The 14,064-nt window shown below is 43.7% G+C and overlaps 1 long non-coding RNA gene across 5 annotated transcripts in view; it reads right to left on the bottom strand.

Moving 5' to 3' along the window:
* LOC307181296 overlaps positions 1–14,064 on the bottom strand; it is a 1,479,290-nt gene that overhangs the window by 1,316,943 nt on the left and 148,283 nt on the right. For all 5 annotated transcript variants that reach the window (XR_013826370.1, XR_013826371.1, XR_013826372.1 and 2 more), the window contains exon 2: positions 10,109–10,194. This is a non-coding gene — a long non-coding RNA (uncharacterized lncRNA). The remainder of the gene's footprint in view (positions 1–10,108; positions 10,195–14,064) is intronic.

The following is a 14,064-nucleotide window of genomic DNA, read 5'->3' as shown; positions in this document are numbered from 1 at the left end:
ATTAGGGCCTGAAACCATCCTGCGGTGTTGCGGCCAGGTCACAAGAAAGCGAGTTGAAGAAAGGAGCTCAGGGGCACTGTAATTCACAAACCTGCAGAGTTATAAATGACAGTTATCGTCCAAAAATATACTGAAGTAAGGCTGCCAAGAGGACTTGAAAGCGGGGCAGAATTGCAGGAAACCGATTTCAGGAGGTAGACTGAAATTGCATTGAAAGCATAGGAAAAGAGGCAGAACGTCCACAATGATGCACTTGGCCAAAAAGGGCGTATGCGTTTTTTCCTGAATATATTCAGGAAAAAACGCATACGCCCTTTTTGGCCAACCAAGCAAGCTTGCAAAGGAAATCTGCACTACAATGAAGTCTCACTTCCCCCCGGTCAAAAGGGCCATCTGAAAAAAGTGTAAAATCCAGAAAGGCAGGACAGGCCATGGAGAACTGGGAGCCTTGTTATGCTGATGGGCGGGATGTAAACTGCAAACAACCACTCGGGAGAAGTGTATGGTGTTTCCTGAAACATCTAAAAAACAAAGCAACAGAACCTAGGGCACTTCCACTTATGGTCCTATAGCTTAGGGAAATTAAAATCAAAAAGACACAGCCACCCCAAAGTTTGGAACGGCTCTGTTTACAAGAACCTCGTTTACAGTACAAGTTCAACATCGCAGAAAGTGAAAAATGGATAAAGAAGTTGTGGTATTTGCTTACAAAGCAATATCACTCAGCAATGAAATCTGTGTCATCAGGCCCTTAGCAGCACAATGAGTGGATTCAGGTATGATGATTCTAACTGAAATAAGTCACACAGAAAAAGAAACATCATAAGATATCAGTAATACACGGAATGGAAACTTGGCTACACAGGAACTGAATTACAGAACAGAACAGGGTCTCAAATTTAGAAAACCAACTTATGCTTGCTTAAGGGGAAAGGTGAGTTGGGGTGCTGCATAAAACCAGAGATTGAAATGAGCACAGATAAAGTTCCTTAAGTCAAATATGGAATAGACAAGAGCTACTCCTTGCTCAACGAAATGGACTCAACACCGCATATTAAACGCCTAAGAATGTACCTGACTAGTAAGTATCTTAAAACCTATGGATTGCTATGTCTCCGAAAGGGAATCAAGCATGTGTACAGGGGCATAAACGCAGCAGTGATAGGATTGGAGAGGTTCGGTGAGCAAATGAAAACCCTTTGAAGTCATATTGCATGGTACCCATTACACGGGTCTTAACTCTCCAGGTTTAAGGTATTCTTCCTTCAGCTAAAACATGCATGTGGAACCCAAGTATGATCAACCATGTGAACGGGAGACATGTTCAAATATGTCTCAGTTTTCCTCCCCTGGTACTCGGGTGCAACATTCCAGACGCTTTACTAACACTCTCCCCACTTGGAGAGTCAGCGCCTTTAACCTCCTGTTTGGCCCAGTTTGCAATTTCTGCGGAAGATGAACAGGAATAGCGAGAACCAATGAGAGACTAGCTGGAGGTGTCTGGACGGGAAAATTTAACTCTCATTTCCCACCACGAAGAGGAAATAACCAAAGGCTCAGCGTGCTGTGCCGGAACCAGATTAGGGCCTGAAGCCATCCTGCGGTGTTGCGGCCAGGTCACAAGAAAGCGAGTTGAAGAAAGGAGCTCAGGGGCACTGTAATTCACAAACCTGCAGAGTTATAAATGACAGCTATCGTCCAAAAATAGACTGAAGTAAGGCTGCCAAGAGGACTTGAAAGCGGGGCAGAATTGCAGGAAACCGATTTCAGGAGGTAGACTGGAATTGCATTGAAAGCATAGGAAAAGAGGCAGAACGTCCACTGTGATGCACTTGGCCAAAAAGGGCGTATGCGTTTTTTCCTGAATATATTCAGGAAAAAACGCATACGCCCTTTTTGGCCAACCAAGCAAGCTTGCAAAGGAAATCTGCACTACAATGAAGTCTCACTTCCCCCTGGTCAAAAGGGCCATCTGAAAAAAGTGTAAAATCCAGAAAGGCAGGACAGGCCATGGAGAACTGGGAGCCTTGTTATGCTGATGGGCGGGATGTAAATTGCCAACAACCACTGGGGAGAAGTGTATGGTGTTTCCTGAAACATCTAAAAAACAAAGCAACAGAACCTAGGGCACTTCCACTTATGGTCCTATAGCTTAGGGAAATTAAAATCAAAAAGACACAGCCACCCCAAAGTTTGGAACGGCTCTGTTGACAAGAACCTCGTTTACAGTACAAGTTCAACATCGCAGAAAGTGAAAAATGGATAAAGAAGTTGTGGTATTTACTTACAAAGCAATATCACTCAGCAATGAAATCTGTGTCATCAGGCACTTAGCAGCACAATGAGTGGATTCAGGTATGATGACTCTAACTGAAATAAGTCACACAGAAAAAGAAACATCATAAGATATCAGTAATACACGGAATGTAAACTTGGCTACACAGGAACTGAATTACAGAACAGAACAGGGTCTCAAATTTAGAAAACCAACTTATGCTTGCTTAAGGGGAAAGGTGAGTTGGGGTGCTGCATAAAAACAGAGATTGAAATGAGCACAGATAAAGTTCCTTAAGTCAAATATGGAATAGACAAGAGCTACTCCTTGCTCAACGAAATGGACTCAACACCGCATATTAAACGCCTAAGAATGTACCTGACTAGTAAGTATCTTAAAACCTATGGATTGCTATGTCTCCGAAAGAGAATCAAGCATGTGTACAGGGGTATAAACGCAGCAGTGATAGTTAGGAGAGGTTCGGTGAGCAAATGAAGACCCTTTGAAGTCATATTGCATGGTACCCATTACACGGGTCTTAACTCTCCAGGTTTAAGGTATTCTTCCTTCAGCTAAAACATGCATGTGGAACCCAAGTATGATCAACCATGTGAACGGGAGATGTGTTCAAATATGTCTCAGTTTTCCTCCCCTGGTACTCGGGTGCAACATTCCAGACGCTTTACTAACACTCTCCCCACTTGGAGAGTCAGCGCCTTTAACCTCCTGTTTGGCCCAGTTTGCAATTTCTGCGGAAGATGAACAGGAATAGCGAGAACCAATGAGAGACTAGCTGGAGGTGTCTGGACGGGCAAATTTAACTCTCATTTCCCACCAGGAAGAGGAAATAACCAAAGGCTCAGCATGCCATGCCGGAACCAGATTAGAGCCTGAAGCCATCCTGCGGTGTTGCGGCCAGGTCACAAGAATGCGAGTTGAAGAAAGAAGCTCAGGGGCACTGTAATTCACAAACCTGCAGAGTTATAAATGACAGCTATCGTCCAAAAATAGACTGAAGTAAGGCTGCCAAGAGGACTTGAAAGCGGGGCAGAATTGCAGGAAACCGATTTCAGGAGGTAGACTGGAATTGCACTGAAAGCATAGGAAAAGAGGCAGAACGTCCACAATGATGCACTTGGCCAAAAAGGGCATATGCGTTTTTTCCTGAATATATTCAGGAAAAATCGCATACGCCCTTTTTGGCCAACCAAGCAAGCTTGCAAAGGAAATCTGCACTACAATGAAGTCTCACTTCCCCCCGGTCAAAAGGGCCATCTGAAAAAAGTGTAAAATCCAGAAAGGCAGGACAGGCCATGGAGAACTGGGAGCCTTGTTATGCTGATGGGCGGGATGTAAATTGCCAACAACCACTCGGGAGAAGTGTATGGTGTTTCCTGAAACATCTAAAAAACAAAGCAACAGAACCTAGGGCACTTCCACTTATGGTCCTATAGCTTAGGGAAATTAAAATCAAAAAGACACAGCCACCCCAAAGTTTGGAATGGCTCTGTTGACAAGAACCTCGTTTACAGTACAAGTTCAACATCGCAGAAAGTGAAAAATGGATAAAGAAGTTGTGGTATTTACTTACAAAGCAATATCACTCAGCAATGAAATCTGTGTCATCAGGCCCTTAGCAGCACAATGAGTGGATTCAGGTATGATGATTCTAACTGAAATAAGTCACACAGAAAAAGAAACATCATAAGATATCACTAATACACGGAATGGAAACTTGGCTACACAGGAACTGAATTACAGAACAGAACAGGGTCTCAAATTTAGAAAACCAACTTATTCTTGCTTAAGGGTAAAGGTGAGTTGGGGTGCTGCATAAAACCAGAGATTGAAATGAGCACAGATAAAGATACTTAAGTCAAATATGGAATAGACAAGAGCTACTCCTTGCTCAACGAAATGGACTCAACACCGCATATTAAACGCCTAAGAATGTACCTGACTAGTAAGTATCTTAAAACCTATGGATTGCTATGTCTCCGAAAGAGAATCAAGCATGTGTACAGGGGCATAAACGCAGCAGTGATAGGATTGGAGAGGTTCGGTGAGCAAATGAAGACGCTTTGAAGTCATATTGCATGGTACCCTTTACACGGGTCTTAACTCTCCAGGTTTAAGGTATTCTTCCTTCAGCTAAAACATGCATGTGGAACCTAGAGTATGATTAACCATGTGATCGGGAGACGTGTTCAAATATGTCTCAGTTTTCGTACCCTGGTACTCGGGTGCAACATTCCAGACGCTTTACTAACACTCTCCCGACTTGGAGAGTCAGTCCCTTTAACCTCCTGTTTGGCCCAGTTTGCAAATTCTGTGGAAGATGAACAGGAATAGCGAGAACCAATGAGAGGCTAGCTGGAGGTGTCTGGACGGGCAAATTTAACTCTCATTTCCCACCAGGAAGAGGAATTAACCAAAGGCTCAGCGTGCCGTGCCGGAACCAGATTAGGGCCTGAAGCCATCCTGCGGTGTTGCGGCCAGCTCACAAGAAAGCCAGTTGAAGAAAGGAGCTCAGGGACACTGTAATTCACAAACCTGCAGAGTTATAAATGACAGCTATCGTCCAAAAATATACTGAAGTAAGGCTGCCAAGAGGACTTGAAAGCGGGGCAGAATTGCAGGAAACCGATTTCAGGAGGTAGACTGGAATTGCATTGAAAGCATAGGAAAAGAGGCAGAACGTCCACAATGATGCACTTGGCCAAAAAGGGCGTATGCGTTTTTTCCTGAATATATTCAGGAAAAAACGCATACGCCCTTTTTGGCCAACCAAGCAAGCTTGCAAAGGAAATCTGCACTACAATGAAGTCTCACTTCCCCCCGGTCAAAAGGGCCATCTGAAAAAAGTGTAAAATCCAGAAAGGCAGGACAGGCCATGGAGAACTGGGAGCCTTGTTTTGCTGATGGGCGGGATGTAAATTGCCAACAACCACTCGGGAGAAGTGTATGGTGTTTCCTGAAACATCTAAAAAACAAAGCAACAGAGCGTAGGGCACTGCCACTTATGGTCCTATAGCTTAGGGAAATTAAAATCAAAAAGACACAGCCACCCCAAAGTTTGGGACGCCTCTGTTTACAAGAACCTCGTTTACAGTACAAGTTCAACATCGCAGAAAGTGAAAAATGGATAAAGAAGTTGTGGTATTCACTTACAAAGCAATATCACTCAGCAATGAAATCTGTGTCATCAGGCCCTTAGCAGCACAATGAGTGGATTCAGGTATGATGATTCTAACTGAAATAAGTCACACAGAAAAAGAAACATCATAAGATATCAGTAATACACGGAATGTAAACTTGGCTACACAGGAACTGAATTACAGAACAGAACAGGGTCTCAAATTTAGAAAACCAACTTATGCTTCCTTAAGGGGAAAGGTGAGTTGGGGTGCTGCATAAAACCAGAGATTGAAATGAGCACAGATAAAGTTCCTTAAGTCAAATATGGAATAGACAAGAGCTACTCCTTGCTCAACGAAATGGACTCAACACCGCATATTAAACGCCTAAGAATGTACCTGACTAGTAAGTATCTTAAAACCTATGGATTGCTATGTCTCCGAAAGAGAATCAAGCATGTGTACAGGGGCATAAACGCAGCAGTGATAGGATTGGAGAGGTTCGGTGAGCAAATGAAGACCCTTTGAAGTCATATTGCATGGTACCCATTACACGGGTCTTAACTCTCCAGGTTTAAGGTATTCTTCCTTCAGCTAAAACATGCATGTGGAACCCAAGTATGATGAACCATGTGAACGGGAGACGTGTTCAAATATGTCTCAGTTTTCCTCCCCTGGTACTCGGGTGCAACATTCCAGACGCTTTACTAACACTCTCCCCACTTGGAGAGTCAGCGCCTTTAACCTCCTGTTTGGCCCAGTTTGCAATTTCTGGGGAAGATGAACAGGAATAGCGAGAACCAATGAGAGACTAGCTGGAGGTGTCTGGACGGGCAAATTTAACTCTCATTTCCCACCAGGAAGAGGAAATAACCAAAGGCTCAGCGTGCCGTGCCGGAACCAGATTAGGGCCTGAAGCCATCCTGCGGTGTTGCGGCCAGGTCACAAGAAAGCAAGTTGAAGAAAGGAGCTCAGGGGCACTGTAATTCACAAACCTGCAGAGTTATAAATGACAGCTATCGTCCAAAAATATACTGAAGTAAGGCTGACAAGAGGACTTGAAAGCGGGGCAGAATTGCAGGAAACCGATTTCAGGAGGTAGACTGGAATTGCATTGAAAGCATAGGAAAAGAGGCAGAACGTCCACAATGATGCACTTGGCCAAAAAGGGCGTATGCGTTTTTTCCTGAATATATTCAGGAAAAAACGCATATGCCCTTTTTGGCCAACCAAGCAAGCTTGCAAAGGAAATCTGCACTACAATGAAGTCTCACTTCCCCCCGGTCAAAAGGGCCATCTGAAAAAAGTGTAAAATCCAGAAAGGCAGGACAGGCCATGGAGAACTGGGAGCCTTGTGATGCTGATGGGTGGGATGTAAATTGCCAACAACCACTCGGGAGAAGTGTATGGTGTTTCCTGAAACATCTAAAAAACAAAGCAACAGAGCGTAGGGCACTGCCACTTATGGTCCTATAGCTTAGGGAAATTAAAATCAAAAAGACACAGCCACCCCAAAGTTTGGGACGCCTCTGTTTACAAGAACCTCGTTTACAGTACAAGTTCAACATCGCAGAAAGTGAAAAATGGATAAAGAAGTTGTGGTATTTACTTACAAAGCAATATCACTCAGCAATGAAATCTGTGTCATCAGGCCCTTAGCAGCACAATGAGTGGATTCAGGTATGATGATTCTAACTGAAATAAGTCACACAGAAAAAGAAACATCATAAGATATCACTAATACACGGAATGGAAACTTGGCTACACAGGAACTGAATTACAGAACAGAACAGGGTCTCAAATTTAGAAAACCAACTTATGCTTCCTTAAGGGGAAAGGTGAGTTGGGGTGCTGCATAAAACCAGAGATTGAAATGAGCACAGATAAAGTTCCTTAAGTCAAATATGGAATAGACAAGAGCTACTCCTTGCTCAACGAAATGGACACAACACCGCATATTAAACGCCTAAGAATGTACCTGACTAGTAAGTATCTTAAAACCTATGGATTGCTATGTCTCCGAAAGAGAATCAAGCATGTGTACAGGGGCATAAACGCAGCAGTGATAGGATTGGAGAGGTTCGGTGAGCAAATGAAGACCCTTTGAAGTCATATTGCATGGTACCCATTACACGGGTCTTAACTCTCCAGGTTTAAGGTATTCTTCCTTCAGCTAAAACATGCATGTGGAACCCAAGTATGATGAACCATGTGAACGGGAGACGTGTTCAAATATGTCTCAGTTTTCCTCCCCTGGTACTCGGGTGCAACATTCCAGATGCTTTACTAACACTCTCCCCACTTGGAGAGTCAGCGCCTTTAACCTCCTGTTTGGCCCAGTTTGCAATTTCTGGGTAAGATGAACAGGAATAGCGAGAACCAATGAGAGACTAGCTGGAGGTGTCTGGATGGGCAAATTTAACTCTCATTTCCCACCAGGAAGAGGAAATAACCAAAGGCTCAGCGTGCCGTGCCGGAACCAGATTAGGGCCTGAAGCCATCCTGCGGTGTTGCGGCCAGGTCACAAGAAAGCAAGTTGAAGAAAGGAGCTCAGGGGCACTGTAATTCACAAACCTGCAGAGTTATAAATGACAGCTATCGTCCAAAAATATACTGAAGTAAGGCTGACAAGAGGACTTGAAAGCGGGGCAGAATTGCAGGAAACCGATTTCAGGAGGTAGACTGGAATTGCATTGAATATATTCAGGAAAAAACGCATACGCCCTTTTTGGCCAACCAAGCAAACTTGCAATGGAAATCTGCACTACAATGAAGTCTCACTTCTCCCCGGTCAAAAGGGCCATCTTAAAAAAGTGTAAAATCCAGAAAGGCAGGACAAGCCATGGAGAACTGGGAGCCTTGTTATGCTGATGGGCGGGATGTAAATTGCCAACAGACACTCAGGAGAAGTGTATGGTGTTTCCTGAAACATCGAAAAAACAAAGCAACAGAGCCTAGGGCACTTCCACTTATGGTCCTATAGCTTAGGGAAATTAAAATCAAAAAGACACAGCCACCCCAAAGTATGCAACGGCTCTGTTTACAAGAACCTCGTTTACCGTACAAGTTCAATATCACAGAAAGTGAAAAATGGATAAAGAACTTGTGGTACTTACGTACAATGCAGTATCACTCAGCAATGAAATCTATGTCATCAGGCCCGTAGCAGCATAATGAGTGGATTCAGGTACGATGATTCTAACTGAAATAAGTCACACAGAAAAAGAAACATCATAAGATATCAGTAATACACGGAATGGAAACTTGTCTACACAGGAACTGAATTACAGAACAGAACAGGGTCTCAAATTTAGAAAACCAACTTATGCTTGCTTAAGGGGAAAGGTGAGTTTGGGTGCTGCATAAGACCAGAGATTGAAATGAGCACAGATAAAGTTCCTTAAGCCAAATATGGAATAGACAAGAGCTACTCCTTGCTCAACGAAATGGACTCAACACCCCATATTAAACGCCTAAGAATGTACCTGACTAGTATGTATCTTAAAACCTATGGATTGCTATGTCTCCAAAAGAGAATCAAGCGTGTGTACAGGGGCATAAACGCAGCAGTGATAGGATTGGAGAGTTTCGGTGAGCAAATGAAGACCCTTTGAAGTCATATTTCATGGTACCCATTACACGGGTCTCAACTCTCCAGGTTTAAGGTATTCTTCCTTCAGCTAAAACATGCATGTGGAACCCAGAGTATGATCAACCGTGTGAACGGGAGACGTGTTCAAATATGTCTCAGTTTTCCTGCCCTGGTGCTCGGGTGCAACATTCCAGACGCTTAACTAACACTCTCCCGACTTGGAGAGTCAGTCCCTTTAACCTCCTGTTTGGCCCAGTTTGCAATTTCTGCGGAAGATGAACAGGAATAGCGAGAACCAATGAGCGGCTAGCTGGAGGTGTCTGGACGGGCAAATTTAACTCTCATTTCCCACCAGGAAGAGGAAATAACCAAAGGCTCACCGTGCCGTACTGGAACCAGATTAGGGCCTGAAGCCATCCTGCGGTGTTGCGGCCAGCTCAAAAGAAAGCGAGTTGAAGAAAGGAGCTCAGGGGCACTGTAATTCACAAACCTGCAGAGTTATAAATGACAGCTATCGTCCAAAAATAGACTGAAGTAAGGCTGCCAAGAGGATTTTAAAGCGGGGCAGAATTGCAGGAAACCGATTTCAGGAGGTAGACTGGAATTGCATTGAAAGCATAGGAAAAGAGGCAGAACGTCCACAATGATGCACTTGGCCAAAAAGGGCGTATGCGTTTTTTCCTGAATATATTCAGGAAAAAACGCATACGCCCTTTTTGGCCAACCAAGCAAGCTTGCAAAGGAAATCTGCACTACAATGAAGTCTCACTTCCCCCCGGTCAAAAGGGCCATCTGAAAAAAGTGTAAAATCCAGAAAGGCAGGACAAGCCATGGAGAACTGGGAGCCTTGTTATGCTGATGGGCGGGATATAAATTGCAAACAACCACTCGGGAGAAGTGTATGGTGTTTCCTGAAACATCTAAAAAACAAAGCAACAGAACCTAGGGCACTTCCACTTATGGTCCTATAGCTTAGGGAAATTAAAATCAAAAAGACACAGCCACCCCAAAGTTTGGAACCGCTCTGTTTACAACAACCTCATTTACAGTAGAAGTTCAACATCGCAGAAAGTGAAAAATGGATAAAGAAGTTGTGGTATTTACTTACAAAGCAATATCACTCAGCAATGAAATCTGTGTCATCAGGCCCGTAGCAGCACAATGAGTGGATTCAGGTATGATGATTCTAACTGAAATAAGTCACACAGAAAAAGAAACATCATAAGATATCAGTAATACACGGAATGGAAACTTGGCTACACAGGAACTGAATTACAGAACAGAACAGGGTCTCAAATTTAGAAAACCAACTTATGCTTGCTTAAGGGTAAAGGTGAGTTGGGGTGCTGCATTAAACCAGAGATTGAAATGAGCACAGATAAAGTTCCTTAAGCCAAATATGGAATAGACAAGAGCTACTCCTTGCTCAACGAAATGGACTCAACACCGCATATTAAACGCCTAAGAATGTACCTGACTAGTAAGTATCTTAAAACCTATAGATTGCTATGTCTCCAAAAGAGAATCAAGCATGTGTACAGGGGCATAAACGCAGCAGTGATAGGATTGGAGAGGTTCGGTGAGCAAATGAAGACCCTTTGAAGTCATATTGCATGGTACCCATTACACGGGTTTCAACTACCCAGGTTTTAGGTATTCTTCCTTCAGCTAAAACATGCATGTGGAACCCAGAGTATGATCAACCATGTGATCGGGAGACGTGTTCAAATATGTCTCAGTTTTCCTCCCCTGGTACTCGGGTGCAACATTCCAGACGCTTTACTAACACTCTCCCCACTTGGAGAGTCAGCGCCTTTAACCTCCTGTTTGGCACAGTTTGCAATTTCTGCGGAAGATGAACAGGAATAGCGAGAACCAATGAGAGGCTAGCTGGAGGTGTCTGGACGGGCAAATTTAACTCTCATTTCCCACCAGGAAGAGGAAATAACCAAAGGCTCAGCGTGCCGTGCCAGAACCAGATTAGGGCCTGAAGCCATCCTGCGGTGTTGCGGCCAGGTCACAAGAAAGCGAGTTGAAGAAAGGAGCTCAGGGGCACTGTAATTCACAAACCTGCAGAGTTATAAATGACAGCTATCGTCCAAAAATAGACTGAAGTAAGGCTGCCAAGAGGACTTGAAAACGGGGCAGAATTGCAGGAAACCGATTTCAGGAGGTAGACTGGAATTGCATTGAAAGCATAGGAAAAGAGGCAGAACGTCCACAATGATGCACTTGGCCAAAAAGGGCGTATGCGTTTTTTCCTGAATATATTCAGGAAAAAACGCATACGCCCTTTTTGGCCAACCAAGCAAGCTTGCAAAGGAAATCTGCACTACAATGAAGTCTCACTTCCCCCCGGTCAAAAGGGCCATCTGAAAAAAGTGTAAAATCCAGAAAGGCAGGACAGGCCATGGAGAACTGGGAGCCTTGTTATGCTGATGGGCGGGATGTAAATTGCCAACAGACACTTGGGAGAAGTGTATGGTGTTTCCTGAAACATCTAAAAAACAAAGCAACAGACCCGAGGGCACTTCCACTTATGGTTCTATAGCTTAGGGAAATTAAAATCAAAAAGACACAGCCACCCCAAAGTTTGGAACGGCTCTGTTGACAAGAACCTCGTTTACAGTACAAGTTCAACATCGCAGAAAGTGAAAAATGGATAAAGAAGTTGTGGTATTTACTTACAAAGCAATATCACTCAGCAATGAAATCTGTGTCATCAGGCCCTTAGCAGCACAATGAGTGGATTCAGGTATGATGATTCTAACTGAAATAAGTCACACAGAAAAAGAAACATCATAAGATATCAGTAATACACGGAATGGAAACTTGGCTACACAGGAACTGAATTCCAAAACAGAACAGGGTCTCAAATTTAGAAAACCAACTTATGCTTGCTTAAGGGGAAAGGTGAGTTGGGGTGCTGCATAAAACCAGAGATTGAAATGAGCACAGATAAAGTTCCTTAAGCCAAATATGGAATAGACAAGAGCTACTCCTTGCTCAACGAAATGGACTCAACACCGCATATTAAACGCCTAAGAATGTACCTGACTAGTAAGTATCTTAAAACCTATGGATTGCTATGTCTCCGAAAGAGAATCAAGCATGTGTACAGGGGCATAAACGCAGCAGTGATAGGATTGGAGAGGTTCGGTGAGCAAATGAAGACGCTTTGAAGTCATATTGCATGGTACCCTTTACACGGGTCTTAACTCTCCAGGTTTAAGGTATTCTTCCTTCAGCTAAAACATGCATGTGGAACCCAAGTATGATCAACCATGTGAACGGGAGACGTGTTCAAATATGTCTCAGTTTTCCGCCCCTGGTACTCGGGTGCAACATTCCAGACGCTTTACTAACACTCTCCCCACTTGGAGAGTCAGCGCCTTTAACCTCCTGTTTGGCCCAGTTTGCAATTTCTGCGGAAGATGAACAGGAATAGCGAAAACCAATGAGAGACTAGCTGGAGGTGTCTGGACGGGCAAATTTAACTCTCATTTCCCACCAGGAAGAGGAAATAACCAAAGGCTCAGCGTGCCGTGCCGGAACCAGATTAGGGCCTGAAGCCATCCTGCGGTGTTGCGGCCAGGTCACAAGAAAGCGAGTTGAAGAAAGGAGCTCAGGGGCACTGTAATTCACAAACCTGCAGAGTTATAAATGACAGCTATCGTCCAAAAATAGACTGAAGTAAGGCTGCCAAGAGGACTTGAAAGCGGGGCAGAATTGCAGGAAACCGATTTCAGGAGGTAGACTGGAATTGCATTGAAAGCATAGGAAAAGAGGCAGAACGTCCACAATGATGCACTTGGCCAAAAAGGGCGTATGCGTTTTTTCCTGAATATATTCAGGAAAAAACGCATACGCCCTTTTTGGCCAACCAAGCAAGCTTGCAAAGGAAATCTGCACTACAATGAAGTCTCACTTCCCCCCGGTCAAAAGGGCCATCTGAAAAAAGTGTAAAATCCAGAAAGGCAGGACAGGCCATGGAGAACTGGGAGCCTTGTTATGCTGATGGGCGGGATGTAAATTGCCAACAGACACTCGGGAGAAGTGTATGGTGTTTCCTGAAACATCTAAAAAACAAAGCAACAGAGCCTAGGGCACTGACACTTATGGTCCTATAGCTTAGGGAAATTAAAATCAAAAAGACACAGCCACCCCAAAGTTTGGGACGCCTCTGTTTACAAGAACCTCATTTACCGTACAAGTTCAATATCACAGAAAGTGAAAAATGGATAAAGAAGTTGTGGTATTTACTTACAAAGCAATATCACTCAGCAATGAAATCTGTGTCATCAGGCCCTTAGCAGCACAATGAGTTGATTCAGGTATGATGATTCTAACTGAAATAAGTCACACAGAAAAAGAAACATCATAAGATATCAGTAATACACGGAATGTAAACTTGGCTACACAGGAACTGAATTACAGAACAGAACAGGGTCTCAAATTTAGAAAACCAACTTATTCTTGCTTAAGGGTAAAGGTGAGTTGGGGTGCTGCATAAAACCAGAGATTGAAATGAGCACAGATAAAGTTCCTTAAGCCAAATATGGAATAGACAAGAGCTACTCCTTGCTCAACGAAATGGACTCAAAACCCCATATTAAACGCCTAAGAATGTATCTGACTAGTAAGTATCTTAAAACCTATGGATTGCTATGTCTCCAAAAGAGAATCAAGCGTGTGTACAGGGGCATAAACGCAGCAGTGATAGGATTGGAGAGGTTCAGTGAGCAAATGAAGACCCTTTGAAGTCATATTGCATGGTACCCATTACACGGGTCTCAACTCTCCAGGTTTAAGGTATTCATCCTTCAGCTAAAACATGCATGTGGAACCCAGAGTATGATCAACCATGTGAACGGGAGACGTGTTCAAATATGTCTCAGTTTTCCTCCCCTGGTACTCGGGTGCAACATTCCAGACGCTTTACTAACACTCTCCCGACTTGGAGAGTCAGTCCCTTTAACCTCCTGTTTGGCCCAGTTTGCAATTTCTGCGGAAGATGAACAGGAATAGCGAGAACCAATGAGAGACTAGCTGGAGGTGTC

Source organism: Stenella coeruleoalba (assembly GCF_951394435.1).
Source record: "Stenella coeruleoalba genome assembly, contig: scaffold_34, whole genome shotgun sequence".
Lineage (NCBI taxonomy): Eukaryota > Metazoa > Chordata > Mammalia > Artiodactyla > Delphinidae > Stenella > Stenella coeruleoalba.
The sequence above is the reverse complement of the archived record's forward strand: the minus strand, read 5'-3'. Positions and strand labels throughout refer to the sequence as shown.